A 14,962-nucleotide genomic window follows, 5' to 3' on the forward strand; every position below is an offset into this window, starting at 1 on the left:
TGATCAGTAGAACAAATTGTGCTCAAGCTCTTCGGTTACACTAAAGCCAAGGAGAATGTGTGATACCTTCTGCGAAAGTTCAGCCTCTTTACAAGTATGTTAAGCAGGGAAAGTGACACTAAGTTTAACTGCTAATTTAGGCAAAATAGCTTCTTTTCTAAACCTAAAGTATTCAAAAGATGATTTAAGACTTGAAGTCCTAACTATTTTTTTATAATGTACATTTTGTTTGCTGGCAAAGTAAATGAACATTTTCTGATATGGGTCAAATATATCATAATGTATTATGCATGAGCAGATGCACATAATGACTCGGCTAATGCTTGTCATTCTCACATTGTTGCAGCGGGCATGGTATCACTCCAAAATGCACCTGCTCCGTTTAACATTTGCTTGCATGTATAGTACCACCAAATTTTGCATTTAGTTTGACGTAAGATTCAGATAAAAATCTCTTCCACTATGTTGTTGACTGATCTATGATTAATTTAATACATATTAATGTAGTTTAACTCAAACTACGTAAATTACATTTATGTGATGTGCTTTAAACTCATAGACAAATAAATTTTTACAGGTAGACATCCTCCATAAGGCCAATGAAATATGTCATGTAGCCCAAAATAACTCTACAATTATGAATGCAAATTATGTCAGTATCACTGTGGGGAATCTTTTAGACTCGCTGTTTCTAATCTTGGTTCACTCATTGTTAGTACATTGAAATTTTACTGAATATGCATGTATTGTATGTTAACTGATTGCAAGCTGCTTAAATAATTATTCAGAATATTCAGCAATGGCAAAATGAGTATCATGGTCAAAATTAATAGGAGAATCTAACATTTATTGACTATATAGCTTCCCATGGACAGGTGTCTGAACAGTCGGGTTTGGGCCCTGCTCTGCCCCCATCTATTTTGAGATCTGCTGACACAAAAAAAGGTTTAATACTAGAGATAGGACCATCCCGATTGGGTACACCTTGTTGCGGTGGGATGGCTGTTATATTTTTTGATCAAAATAGTGTTAACTAAGTAAACTCTGTTATTTACATATACCATGACTATTTACTTACTATAGAGTATTTGCTCATTAAGTTTTTATGTTACATTTTGTTTTTTTTATATTTAATAATCCATCAAGTTACCATGGTCTCAATATTTTTAACTTACAACAGCCTTTCCTGGATCACCATAACGTAATTCCTGTAAGATCCAATCAATAACTAGTAAAACGACAATAAATCAGTACACCTTATCAGGGGGAAGAAGAGCACTACAGCTCCTTGTTGAGCAATTCAGTTCTTCATGTATATCATGTAACTCTAAGGAAAACCTTTACACAGTGCACTCACCCCCATTACCTCCCATTTATAATGCCAGTGTCTTCTATGTTGCAGAGATGCTTTTGGACAGGGGACACAAGGTTTTACTAAATACTTTGACCTTTTTCTAAAGTTTAGTTCAGTACCCTAGCCTTGAATCTAAAATGAAATGGCCTTTTTGGCCTAGTTGCCCATCTCCAAGCCACAACCATGCCTTGGGCTTTTCTCAGATACATGGCCTCAGACCAACTTTTATTTCTGCACCCCTTCCATGCCACTGATATTTCTCTTTATAGGTATTGTATTATTATACTATCATCTTCTTGTCCCATGTTTGCTGTTCTCCATATATACTGTACTGATATCTACCTGCGACAGGGCAAATGGCTCTTATAATTACTAGGTGAAAATGACTGCACTGTGTGTTTATTTTATAGAACTTTGGAAAAGATCCGGTCTCTTCATAAAAAAAGTGATTTGCTAGCCTTAGTTAAAGCTTTGTGATTTTTATTTGTAAGGGGTTGCTGCATGTGTCTATTTAGCTTTTTAAACATTGTTTTTTTTCTTTTTTTTTTATTGATTGACATTATTGGGCTTCATAACCATGGACTGGTTCTCACAAAGAGATAATATAATTTATGGAACCACAGTGTGTATATATGTTTTTCATAAAGCATTCTGGGTTACAGAAATTGATACAGCTGGTTTCTAAAGGATTTATTAAAGGCTTCATGACTGTGTTTCCCATCAGATATCCCAACCAACACATTTTAGGATGAATAAACCATAGACAGAGTTGAGTTTTTTTGTACGAATTACAATTGTTCTTCATGATAATCCAAGGGCTGAGCTGTCTGCAGTTTTTTATTGCATGTTCCAGTAATCCAAGCGTGAATGCTTATAGAATAATCTTTTGGACAGAAGGTCTTTGGAGGGACAGAACTTCCTACTACTTTCTTCTAAAGGTTATTTCCTCAAATGCCACTTTTTTCCAACTAAAAATAAAGTATGTTTTACAAATACTTGATCCATCTATGCTAATGTAGATATTAGTTCTCTGCATACATCTTAATCAGCTGTAAATGCTGTAAATGGAAATTCTTAGTATGGATAATGGTCTTCTATCTAAGATAAACCACATCCAGTTCCATTTACTTTGCATTAACCACATGACAAATGGTGATTGAAAGCTTCTCAATTGTGCTACTTAATAAGAGCAGAGTAATTTGAAGATAAGATTCCAATATGATTTATTAGCAGTTCAGGTGCTAAAGTAACACAGTCTGTTCCTGTAACAGAGAGGGATGAAATATGTAACCCAGACATTAGCACAAAAGTAATTAAGGGAATAATACATCAATGAAACATGTTCCATGAATATAATATCATTTATAGATGGACAGATACATAGATAGACTATGCAATGCTCTTTAAAGAGGACCTTATAAAAACCCACCAACTCCCCTGATTCTGGAGCTCTTTTACGTTTTGTGTTGCATTGCTCCATTGCAGAGATATTCACATTTGTTGCTTTTCCGGTGCAGTATGTGAAATCTCTAATTGTAAATAAAATGGGAGTCTTAAAACTTCACAGTCTTCTTTAAGTGAGGGTGGGGTAATATTTTACTCTTGCCCCCAATACGGTACTAATCAGAGCTCGGCAGCATCTGAGACTGCTAGATCAACTGCTGAGCTGTGATTGGCAGCATATGGGAGGGTGTGGTGAAAGGACACACTCCCAGAGAAGACACTGAAGAAATACACTAATGGTCTGCAAGCAGAAATTTTACATATTGTGCTCCAAAAAGCAACAGATGTGAATATATCTGCAATGGAGTGATGCAATACATATATGTAACACAATTTTTTGGGCGCAAATGACAGGTCCTCTTTAATAGTTGCTATATCTAGAGGCAGCAGTTGCACATGGGCCCTGTTATTGATGTTGCAGCCACTATTATGGCCACTGTGGTGTGCTAAGTGAAGTGTATTTAGGCTACTTGTTAGTGAGATGTTCATTAAAAGTAAATGATAACAGACATGCACCTATACCAATTATAATTACCAAAGAGTATGATAAATGGAAAACTTGGTTTTTGACAGTCCAGTCCCAGATACAGTGTTTGCATTGCTAGCTAGAATCTTCAAGATACATCTTTGCCAAAAGTCAGATAAACTTTAATTTCTATAAGCAAACCTCTTATTACAGTCATATTTCCTGCATATGCTACAGGAGATGTTGCAATTTTTTAAATACAGAACCCTATTGATGCCTCAGTTGTTGTATACAAGAGAACTATTGCAAAAGTAATAGTGCCCATTAATAGACGTGAATTTTGACAGTTCTTTCCAGTCTACAGGGCAGCTTTGTACTCTTAAATTATGTAAAGCTCCAACTTCACAACTGATTAATATTTTGCTTAGAATTTTGCATTTTTTAAACAATTAGTACTTTGATCAGAAGGTACATGCTATACACACAGACCATGCAGTTTTTAATGGCCAATGGAGCTCAGCAGACATATGGGATATTAACACACCAGTCATGGTGAGATTTTTGGAAAGGAACCAGAAACCAGGTCTTTTTGTCCTGGGTAGCAAATGTCATATAATTTTACTGTGTGGCCCCCTCTTACGCCTCTGGAGGGCTAAAAACATACATTTTTACATATAATTATACACTTGTCTTCCCATTATAATTTTTACCTATGCCAGATAAATATACATGATAAATATACATGATAATTATATGATTTCTGTCATACATGATTATTAGTGATTATCAGCAGGCGCAATTGAAATTAGTTGTAGTTGTGTAAACCCACCATAACTAAGTATTTAAAGTAGCACAACCAAATGATAGTGATGCGTGTTGTGAATGATTTGATGAGGAAGAGAACTATCAGTCATAAAGTCACAACGTTCGTCAACAAAGTAGTCTAACCTTACTTTAGGAACTGTCTAAAGTGATGACACTTTTGATTAATGTAAGTCAATTTCTAATTATTATAACTAATCAATATTTATTTTTTTTAACAGGATTTCATAGATGGGTGAGCAAATAGAAAATTAATGAAATCCAAGTGGAAATTTCGGTACAGTGAGTAAAGCACTTGATCCCAAAAGGTAATTATGATTTTATTCTTTTGTACTAGAACCTACTTCAGCACAGATCTCTGTATAGTGATTTAGGAGCCATACTGTCTTTAATATTTATGCTTCAATTAGAATGCAATCTATTCATTACAGACTCTCTCTTACACAACCTGTTTCAAGTTACTTGTGTTTCATCTTAGAAGTAACAGATGGCTGTATCGTTCAATCAAATGACTAGTTTAATCGTTCTCTTGACCTCTTGGAGTGACTGAAAGTCATGACACTGAAGGTATCAATGTTTGTTTTGCTTGTTTTAGGTTTATTTTGCTATGTGGTGTATCTACTATGTCTAATGTATAGTTAGAGGGTTAAGCCCCTCTACACATTACATGACTGTTGGCCGAACAAAGCTTTGGCTGATCATTTCGGCTGACATCCATCATTGCCATCTCTCCCATACACAGTTACGCTTATTTGTCTGTGTTATCCTGTGTTCTCTGCGAGAAAGTTGTCTCCAGACATTTCTGACGGCAGCTTATCTCCTTGTGAGCAAAGCGATTAGCAGTCCGAAATCAGACTTGCCCAACTAACATCTTACCCGACAATAAGTTGGCCGCCACCACTAATAAAATTAGAATGTCATTCAAACTGGTTGATGTCAGTGGGTTTAGTCTAATGTTTATAGTGGGCTTTAGTTATGTGTCACTTGATGTTTGAAAATGTACAGGCTAATGGTGATCAGTTTAGACTTTTGTTCTCTATAAATATTAGATGTGTGTGCTCAAGACAATTGTCTCTGAATCTAGTGATAATTTACATGGTGCTGTATGTAGTGCTCCCAAGGTTACGTCAAACATGTTTCAATTTCCCCCCCATGATGCAGTCTCCTGAGCTCATACTTTTCCATTCATTTTCATAAAACTTCATGCATAGCTCATAACAGGACCAGACACCACAATATGAGGTGAGTAGTATAGTAGTCTGACCATTATTGCTGAGACATTTATGGCATAGCTAGTTCTCAGGGAAAGAATCAACTAGATGACACAATTCAATGACAATATACGACACCTAAGGTTAGGGTAGGGACAGTTTTAATAGAAGGTCAATACTAGTCTGTACTAGTGTGGTATGTAGAAGAGTAGAGAAAAATGGAGTGTAGTCAAGCAGGTCAAATGGTCATTTATTTAATTTTCTTATATAGAACCATCATATTCCACAGTGCTTTATAGGCATTACTGGCACTGTTCCCATTGGGGCTCACAGTCTAAATTCCCTATCAATATGTTTTTAGAGTATGGAAGGAAACTGGAGTACCCGGACGAAACCCACACAAACACAGGGAGAACATACAAATTCTTTGCAGATGTTGTCCTTGCTTGGATTTGAACTCAGGACCCCAGCGCCAAAAAGGCAAAAATGCTAACCACTGAGCCACCGTGTTGCCCATGTAACAGAACTGGCTATGCAGTAATTAATATAAGACTTAAAAAGGAATTTGTTTTAATTTTGTTTTAATAAGATATATTACAAAGTTGCTTATTTTCTTGTGCATTATTGATTTATCAGAAAATTTTCTTGTCTCTGACAGAATTGATCAGTCATTATCAAACTTCTCAATTCTAAGGTAAATTCTGTATTCAGTGAAGACCGACTTTCCCATTACTGAGATAGGAGATGGTAGCTTCTACTGATAAGTTTCTGTCTAGATAGAAGGGGAGGAGCTAGAGACATGTCTCCTCCCTCCTCTTCCCATCTGCATAGTATCTCACCAGTAACAAACTGTCATCTCCTATCTCAGTAGTGGGAAAGTCAGTCTTCGCTGAATACAGATTTTTTTCTCAGATTTAAGAATTTTGGTAACAGATGATCATTTTTGGCAGAGAAAGAAGCAGATTTCTCTGATTAGATATATTACAAATATGTACTATTGCTTTATGAAATAAAAATTAAAATTATGGTTACTTTTTAAATAACAAGCTAACAGTTTGTTAATCAAGGTCAGGCCGAATCAGGATTTGATGCCCCGATATGAATATAACCAGAAGTTAGATAATGGCATTCAGAAATAAACAGACATGATCAGTATACAATACCATAGAGAATCTGAAAAGTAATAAGACAAGTTACAACAGGTCAGGTTGACTTGAAGTATATGTTTTAAAGCAAAGAAACATAAACCAAAACAGTTGAGTAGTAGATATAACTAGTACCTACCACAAAGGCCAGTGTGGAGCTCCTTTAAATATAGGGCCATTGGTTTTGGATGGCCACGTATGCACACCACTGATTCAGCTATGAAGAAAGGGAAGGTAAATTGATTTATGTATTAAATTGATGTTAGAAATGCAAAATATCTGACATTACACGGTGATAGAAAAGATGGTTTTGCCAGAAGTCTTGTGATCAGGATAATAGCGTACAGCAGATATGTCCCATAATCCAGAAAAACAAAAATCGTTAACATTTGCATCATTTGTAACAACAGAGTAGAATTCCCATATACAAATAAATATATTGTTAGTTTTCTACAGGCCTAGGCGAAACTAATCTTGGAAATACCAATTGTCCCCTGTAACTAATCACAATTATTGCCCTGAACAGTAGTTTTGTTAATTAAATATTGACCTTTTAGGTTAATTGCTGGCAGCCTCTCTAATGAAGATGCTGGGACTTCTTGGCAATGTCTCTTTTTGCCAGAGACATTATAGGTAAAATAAAAAGTATGATATTGTGGGAGAAAATTGTTAGATGGTAAAGTCTTAAAAAGAGATTGTTCTGGATTCATTTAAAGCAGCTAAATCAACTCAATTTATGCTCCTAATGATACTGTTTATTGTTCACAGACATGCTCAGGTATTGTAAAAGATTTCGGGATGTATACTGTGAACCATTAGTTAACCTCCCAGGCTTCTTCATAAGTAAAGGCCCCGTCAAACTAAGCAACGCTACAGCAATCCCGACAACGATACAACCTGTCACGGATCGTTGCTGCGTCGCTATGTGGTCGCTGGTGAGATGTCAAACAGTCAGATCTTCCCAACGACGCAGCAACGATGCGGCGACCCGTAACGATCTGTATAACGATGCACGCCTATGTGTTTCTGTGTCTGGGTCATTAACAAGGTCGTTGGTAAGGTGTCAAACACACCGATGCATGCTACCCAGCAGGGCCTCAACGATCAAAGAAATATCCAGACCATTCCGACACGACCAGCGATCTCACAGCAGGGGCCTGGTCGCTGCTAAGTGTCAAACGTAGCGAGATCGCTGCTGAGGTCGCTGTTGCGTCAAAAAACTTGTGACTCAGCAGCAATCTCGCTAGCGATCTCGCTTAGTGTGACGGGGGCTTAATGAGTTCTATTTGTCTTAGTTATTACCGGTTTTCTGTATCATCTCAAATCTGCTACCAACTGTGAACTCCTTTTTGTAGTTTTTGCAACATGAAATGAAAGTTGTTTGGTTATCTTTTTAGCAAAGATTATCTTTGAACCCAGGACTCCAGTGCTACAAGGCTGCTGTGCTAACTACTGAGCCACCATGTTAAATTACATGCCTTGACTAAAAGAAATGCTAGTAGGTACTGTTTCAAGGCGAGACTTGCTTTGCTGTCTCTAAGCACCCGTTTACTGTACCTCTGAGTGTGTGTAATTGATCTCAGGGTTTGCTGATGACCCCTATTCAGTCCACAAGTGGTTTAATGGTATGTAGACCTTGAAAACATGTGAAAATCTGGGAAACCAGAGTCCAATGTGAAAAGATAAAAATATCTTTACTGGAATTCCTTAAGTTGAATTTTAACATTCGATAGCAGGCACAATACTTTGAGTATGTTACTTCTATATCATACATAGGCCTTCTTCTTATAACTAAGGCTGTGTGCCCACTATGCTTTTTTTAAGCGTTTCCGTAGCCGCAATTCCGCTGCAGAAACGCTTTAAAAACGCTTGGTAGAAGGTCTGCCATGTTCCCCAATGATAATCCGAATGTGCTGTGCACATGCTGCGCAAATTTCCCCTGCGGATTATCATTGCCGAAAAATCTGCAGCACTACCAATTATTTTGCGGAAGCGCGGCGTTTTCGCCATTGACTTGCATGTGAAACCATATTAACCAAAATTTCAAATGTAACAGTGGGGGAGGTGAATTATTCAGGAATAGTTTACCTAAGACACTGGCAGTGCATTGAGTTTGTATGACACTATTTACTTTCACACTATGGTCTGCCATTCAGTTGCATAGGCATTGTTCAATTTCACACCTCCCTGGGCCACAGGTATTGTTCAATCTCACATGTAGATCAGTCAATGTTTACACTGCACACATCACTAATTTAATTAAACTCTCCTAATACAAACTACCATCTCAGTCACCAAGACAAGATGGTATGGTAAAATCACAAAAATAAATGTGTTTCACATACTGTTGTACTTGCTTATTTTCACTAAAAGCGCAGCAAAACCAGATAGCTATGTTCACATTAGGCATTTTTTCAGCATTTTTTCACTACCCATTACTTCCAATGGGTGAAAAACACTGAAAAAATGCTGAAAGAAATGCCATGCTCTATTTTGGAAAAAAAAACATACAAAGCACAAAATCCTGATAAAAAAAACAAGATGTGTGCATGAGATTTCTGGGATCTCATAGCCTTTGCTGGTACTGTAAAATGCAGCTGATAATTTGCATAAAAAATGCACCAAAAAATGCTGAAAAAACCAAGATGTGTGATCATAGTCTAATAGTCATAGTACTCTTTGGTAAGGTTAGGCACAGATGTTAGATGATGTGGCTTCGGTATCTGTTAAGAGAAAATCTTCCCCTGACATTGCTGGTAGCAAATAAGAAACTTAATAATATAATAGACTATAATAACTGTATATGTACATATTCATGTGCAACAGTTTTCCAAAATTTAAAATGGGGCATTGGTGGCCTAAATTTTTATTTTAATTTTTTTTAAAAAAATTAACTGTTCATTACCTAAAAATTTCACATCATTCGTATGTCATATGCATGGATTGTTTGCCACTTCTTGTTGATTATCCTATGTGATTTAAAGGAGTTGTCCACTCCCTATAAAATACAATAACACTGTTCTATATATTTTCAAAAGTTGTCAGGTTCAGTTATGAAATGTGCCTTTTCTTAATGATTTTGATCTGAATTCAAATCTGACAATGAAAATTTTTAGTTGGCTCTTGTTTCTATGATATCAAAGAGTTTTCCTTTTACTGGTACATATAGTTATAATTAATGCATAAAAGTTTCAGTACTTTAAAACATTATTTTTGCAAATATAAAGATGCAGAATACTTTGTTATTCCAATGTTCTGATATTTATTTAGCGGAAACGGAAACTTAGCAACATTCAAATAACTAAAATATGTCTAAACACTATTGAGAAATAATAAGAAGTTACAGAAATTGCACTACAAAGTTTGGCCCTCATTCAGTGAAACCTATTGTTTGCTTGTCTCTTGTACTCCAGCATCGGATCAGCAGAATTACATTGGATCTGAGTTGGCATATTTTGATTGGTCACCTTAAGATGATAGAATACTGAATGTTCAATACACTAAATAGATGATGTAATAGACTAGCTACTAACAATGCAATAATGATGATGCAGTAATAAAGACACAATTTTTCTATAAGCCTGCATGAAAGGTATCATACAATTATGACCTCCTCTGGATCTTGGAAATTAGAGCCAAACTTCAAATTTAAACATCATACTCATTTTCAGCACCACAAAATTAGTAAAGTTCAACTGTTTTTGTCTCTGAACTAGTTTGGCTGTAGAACAGTGTAACATATACAGTTGTGCTCAAAAGTTTACATATCATGGCAGAATTTTTCCTTTCTTGACCTTGTTTCAGAGTATATGAATAATAACAAAAAAACTTTTTCTCCACTCATGGTTATTGGTTGGGTGAATCCATTTATTGTCAAACTATTGTGTTTTCTCTTTTTAAATCTTAATGACAACCAAATGACTTGTCTCTAGTAGTGATGAGTGAGCATGCTCGCCACTGCTCGGTACTCGCCTGAGCATCTCAGTACTCGAGATGCTCGGAGCTCGCCGAGTACTTTCGAGATGCTCGGGCGGGAGCTCGGGTCCCCGTCCTGCATGTTTGGCGCTCTTTAGAGCCATGGTGGTTGTGGCATTACTGTGGTTGCCCAAAATGATGGGAACAGTGCTCACAGTGAAACATGAAAAGCCGGCAATTCAGCATAGAGCATCACACATAGATTAGATAGATAGAAACATGTCAGTCACATATATAAGAAGTACAGTGATAGTGTTGATTACTGTACTTGTCATTTAGTGTTAAAATAAAGGATTTATTAAAAAAAAAAATTGGCGTGGGGTTCCCCGTAATTTTAGTCTCTAGCAGAGGTTAAGCAGACGGCTGGGGCAGATGTTTGAAGCCTGGGAAGGGGGTAATACCCACGGAGCTTCCCAGGCTACTAATATCAGCCCCCAGCTGAATACCTAACCTTTACTAGCTATTAAAATGGGGGACCCCACAAAAAAATGACGTGGGGTCCCCCCTTTTTTAATAGCTAGCAAAGGCTGGGGGCTGATATTAATAGCCCAGGAAGGGTGCCATGAATATTGGCCCCCACCCAGGCTAGAAACACCAGCCATCAACCGCCCCAGAAATGGCGCATCCATAGGATGCGCCAATTCTGGCACTTAGCCTCGCTCTTCCCACTGCCCTGTAGCTGTGGCAGTGGGGTAATAGGGCTGGGGTTGATGTCAGCTTATAATGCCAGCTGACAACAAGCCCAGGTTAGTAATGGAGAGGCGTGTATAAGACACCCCCATTACTAACCCCATAGTCAAAGTTAAAAAAAACACAAACACCCAGAATAAAGTCCTTTAATTGAAATTAACACACAATTCTTTATTGTTCTAAATTAAACCATACTTACCGTCACGCCCATTCCAGCTGAAGCCAACGATCTCCTGCAATAAAAGTAAAATAATAAAGCAACCTCATCCTTACCTTTCCATGGTTCCCAGGACAGCTTCAGCTCTGCTACATTCAGATGACCGGCTGGATCGCAGCCGAAAGCTGCCATCCAGCTTGCCATGCCACAGACACTGAGAAGCACAGTGTCTGGCTGTGACAGCATCCAGATGAGCCGAGTTCATGTACAATGAAATCAGCTCACCTCATGCACGTCACTGACAGCGTGGGAAAATTCTCCTGCGCTTTTAAAGAGAGGAGTGCATGAAAATCGGAGGGCACTAGTGTGTTCCAAGTGCCCTGCTATGTTTTTCATGCACCCTCCTATATACCCTGCCTGCCTGTCTGCCTATATATTCTGCCTGCCTGACGTTTAATTGAGCACCGTTCCCATTGATTTGGGCAATTTTTGACCTTCTGCAGACCGCCGCGGGGACCACCAGAAAAATGTTCGAGTTTCCCATAGACTTACGTTGGGCTCGTTGCTCGGGTCGAGCACCCAAGTATTCCAAAGTGCTCGACCCGAGCTTCGAGCACCCGAGCATTTTAGTGCTCGCTCATCACTAGTCTCTAGCAATGTCGCCTTACATTATTATGAAATGTGAGCTCTGCAGCTAATCATTGGCTCATGTGGCATAACAACGTCAAGCGAGCCCCAGATGATCCTGCGCCATATCGCTGGAATGACGCTGAGGTGAGTATATGTTATTTTTATTTTAAATGAGGGACTGCTTAATTTAAAAAGAGGATGTCTAAACAGTGGTTATCTCCTTAAACATCTGCTACTATGGCTAACTGGTTGAATTATTTTATGCCTATACAGACTATTTTTTAACCCACCCACACAAAGGAAAACTTTAAAGACACAATCATTTAAGCATAAAAAATGAAATGCTGTTAAATCTAAATAAACAATGAAATAATACTAAACCTGAAAATAATAGATTTTTGATTTTTTGTTACCTAAGGGGTAACATTTCTCCTTGTGGAGAGTGACATACCGGCTCTGGCATGCCAATGTAAGGAGGCTTATTCGCGTTGCGATGCTCTTCTGGGAAATTCAATATACAAATTGCCTCCTTAGAGAGGAAGAGGTCTTGAACTCTATAGCACCACCTGTTTGAAGCAGCAATTCTACAAGTCACTATCAACCCTTTCACGAGTCGTGCAATATGACAGGATAAAAGCCAAAGTAGAATATCAATTTGCAGACACAGTGTTTCGAGGTATTGCGCCTCGTCAGTGCAAAGTATGAGAAGTGATTTGACTAGGTGAGAGGCTCTGGACTGAGGTCTAAGGCTATGTTTACACACGTTGGGTTTTTCAGTGTATTTTGCTGCAGATTTTTATGCAAATTTTCAGCTGCGTTTTGCAGTACCAGCAAAGTCTATGAGAAACCATAATTCTCTGTTCACACATCTTGTTTTTTTTTTGCTGCATATTTTGTGACTTGGTTGGGTTTTTGGAAAATAGAGCATGTCACTTCTTTCAACGTTTTTTCAGCATTTTTTCACCATAGTAAGTAATGGGTGGTGAAAATAAACGCTGAAAAAACACATAAAAAAATGCAGGTAAATTTTTTTCAGTGTTTTTTCAGCGTATTTGATGGCAAAATAGAATGGGGTTCTTTTTTCTCACATACCTTTATATACATGCATAAATACAGACAGAAGGACAGTGAAAAAAAAACGCACAAAAAATGCAGCAAAACCTACGTTTTTGACGCCGCTGATTTCCTGCCAGAGATCAGTTTTGCTGCAGATTTCTGACGTAAAAAACCACAACATGTGGGAAACATAGCCTAAGGGGGTAACATTTCTCCTTGTGGAGAGTGACATACCAGCTCTGGCATGACAATGTAAGGAGGCTTATTCGCCGTGCCATACTCCTCGGGGGAAATTGAATTTGCAAATTGCCTCTTCAGAGTGGATGAGGACTTGAACTCTATAGCGCCTCCTGTGATGTTTTGTTAAGGTACCGTCACACTTAGCGACGCTACAGCAATCCCGACAACAATACGACCTGACAGGGATCGTTGCTGCATCGCTATGTGGTCGCTGGTGAGATGTCAAACAGTCAGATCTTCCCAACGACACTGCAACGATGCGGCGACCCGTAGCGACCTGTATAACGAATGCACGCCTATGTGTCTCAGTTCTGTGTCGCCAACTAGGTCGTTGGTAAGGTGTCAAACGCACCAATGCATGCTACCCAGCGGGACCTCAACGATCAAAAAATGGTCCAGGTGATCTCGCTTAGTGTGACAGGGCCTTTAGACTCACTTCATGAATGATTCCCATTTCACCAAGTAAATTTCTTGCTTCCGCATTAGATTGTTGTTATAGCTTCTCCTGTGTTGCAGCCACTATGTGTTACTTTTGACAGCTGATAGAGCAGATTTGCAAATCAAGAACTGACATAATACATTTCCAGCTGGGAAATGTACTTAATTGCTTTAAGAGCTAATGCTTAAGTCTGATTCATCACAGTTTCTCATTGTTAGATTGTGTTATATGTTGGAGACTGTTTAGCAGCAGGAGACAAAGTTGAAAGGTCCCATTGATATGTTTACAACCGCAAATAGCACATCTGATGGAGCTAAAAGATATCATTTCATTCAACTTGGAGTCTGGACATTCTGTTCTAATGCTTTATTAGGAGTAGAAAAGTGCTGTTCAGCTAAGCTGAGCTGAAATTTTCTTTGCAAACATTTGCTAGCTGGGAGCAATATGGGAACCAAATGATCTATTTGAGGCTACAAGGAAGCATATTAATGAAGCATATATGCAAATACTCTGTAATGGACCTAACATGCATTAAGTTCATAGTAAAGAAGAATGATCTCCAGATGGCAGAATGATAGTAATTCAAGTCACTTCTATATAAAGTATGTCACATTTGTAATAGAAAAAAGCACAAACAAGTAAGTTCACTAGTTTAATTTTGCCCTTGATGGAGATATGTTAAAGGAACAGCTTCCTAGCATCCAGAATAAGCCCATAGCGAAGTAGATATAGCTCTCTAGTGTTCTACAAATTATAATCAAACTGAGAATATGGAAATTTAGACCAACATTTTTACAAAAAGTTTTTAGATAAAGATTGAAATAAACCTTAAATGTTAAGGTATAGAAAATGCAAAATACAAAGAAGAGGAGAGCCAAGGGAAGAAAGGGAAGTCTCCCAGGGGTAAGGAGCAACATTCAAGATATTTTAGAGAGTTTTTTTAGTACAAAAAATGTTTGATATATTGAGTACCAGATGCATAGGCAAGTGAAATGCAACCCCTTTCTGATGTGAGACATATCTATACGTCACTGTGGCCTGGGCATTAATGACCAGGTACGTATAGATATGTCTCGGCGACCGCGCCCGCACAGAGTCTGTGCAGGCACAATCGCCGCTAGGCGTCAGCTGATTCTGACAGCTGACACTCAGCACTCGGTGCCAGGAGAGGTCCCGCATCGCTCCTGACACATTAACCCCCAAAATGCTGTGATCTAAGTCAATCGCAACATTTCAGGAGCAGGCAGAGGAAAGAAAGCCCCTCTTACCTTGGA

General features: G+C 38.1%; 1 protein-coding gene across 2 annotated transcripts in view; it reads left to right on the plus strand.

Moving 5' to 3' along the window:
- The window catches only part of WSCD2 (WSC domain containing 2), a 627,547-nt gene that overhangs the window by 172,008 nt on the left and 440,577 nt on the right, over positions 1-14,962 (plus strand). For both annotated transcript variants that reach the window (XM_073676363.1, XM_073676364.1), the window contains exon 2: positions 4,367-4,453. The gene's annotated coding sequence lies outside the window, so the exon portion shown is untranslated. The remainder of the gene's footprint in view (positions 1-4,366; positions 4,454-14,962) is intronic.

This window comes from Phyllobates terribilis, unplaced genomic scaffold, assembly GCF_046119375.1.
Source record: "Phyllobates terribilis strain yellow unplaced genomic scaffold, ASM4611937v1 Scaffold_1__5_contigs__length_1240528914, whole genome shotgun sequence".
Classification (NCBI taxonomy): domain Eukaryota; kingdom Metazoa; phylum Chordata; class Amphibia; order Anura; family Dendrobatidae; genus Phyllobates; species Phyllobates terribilis.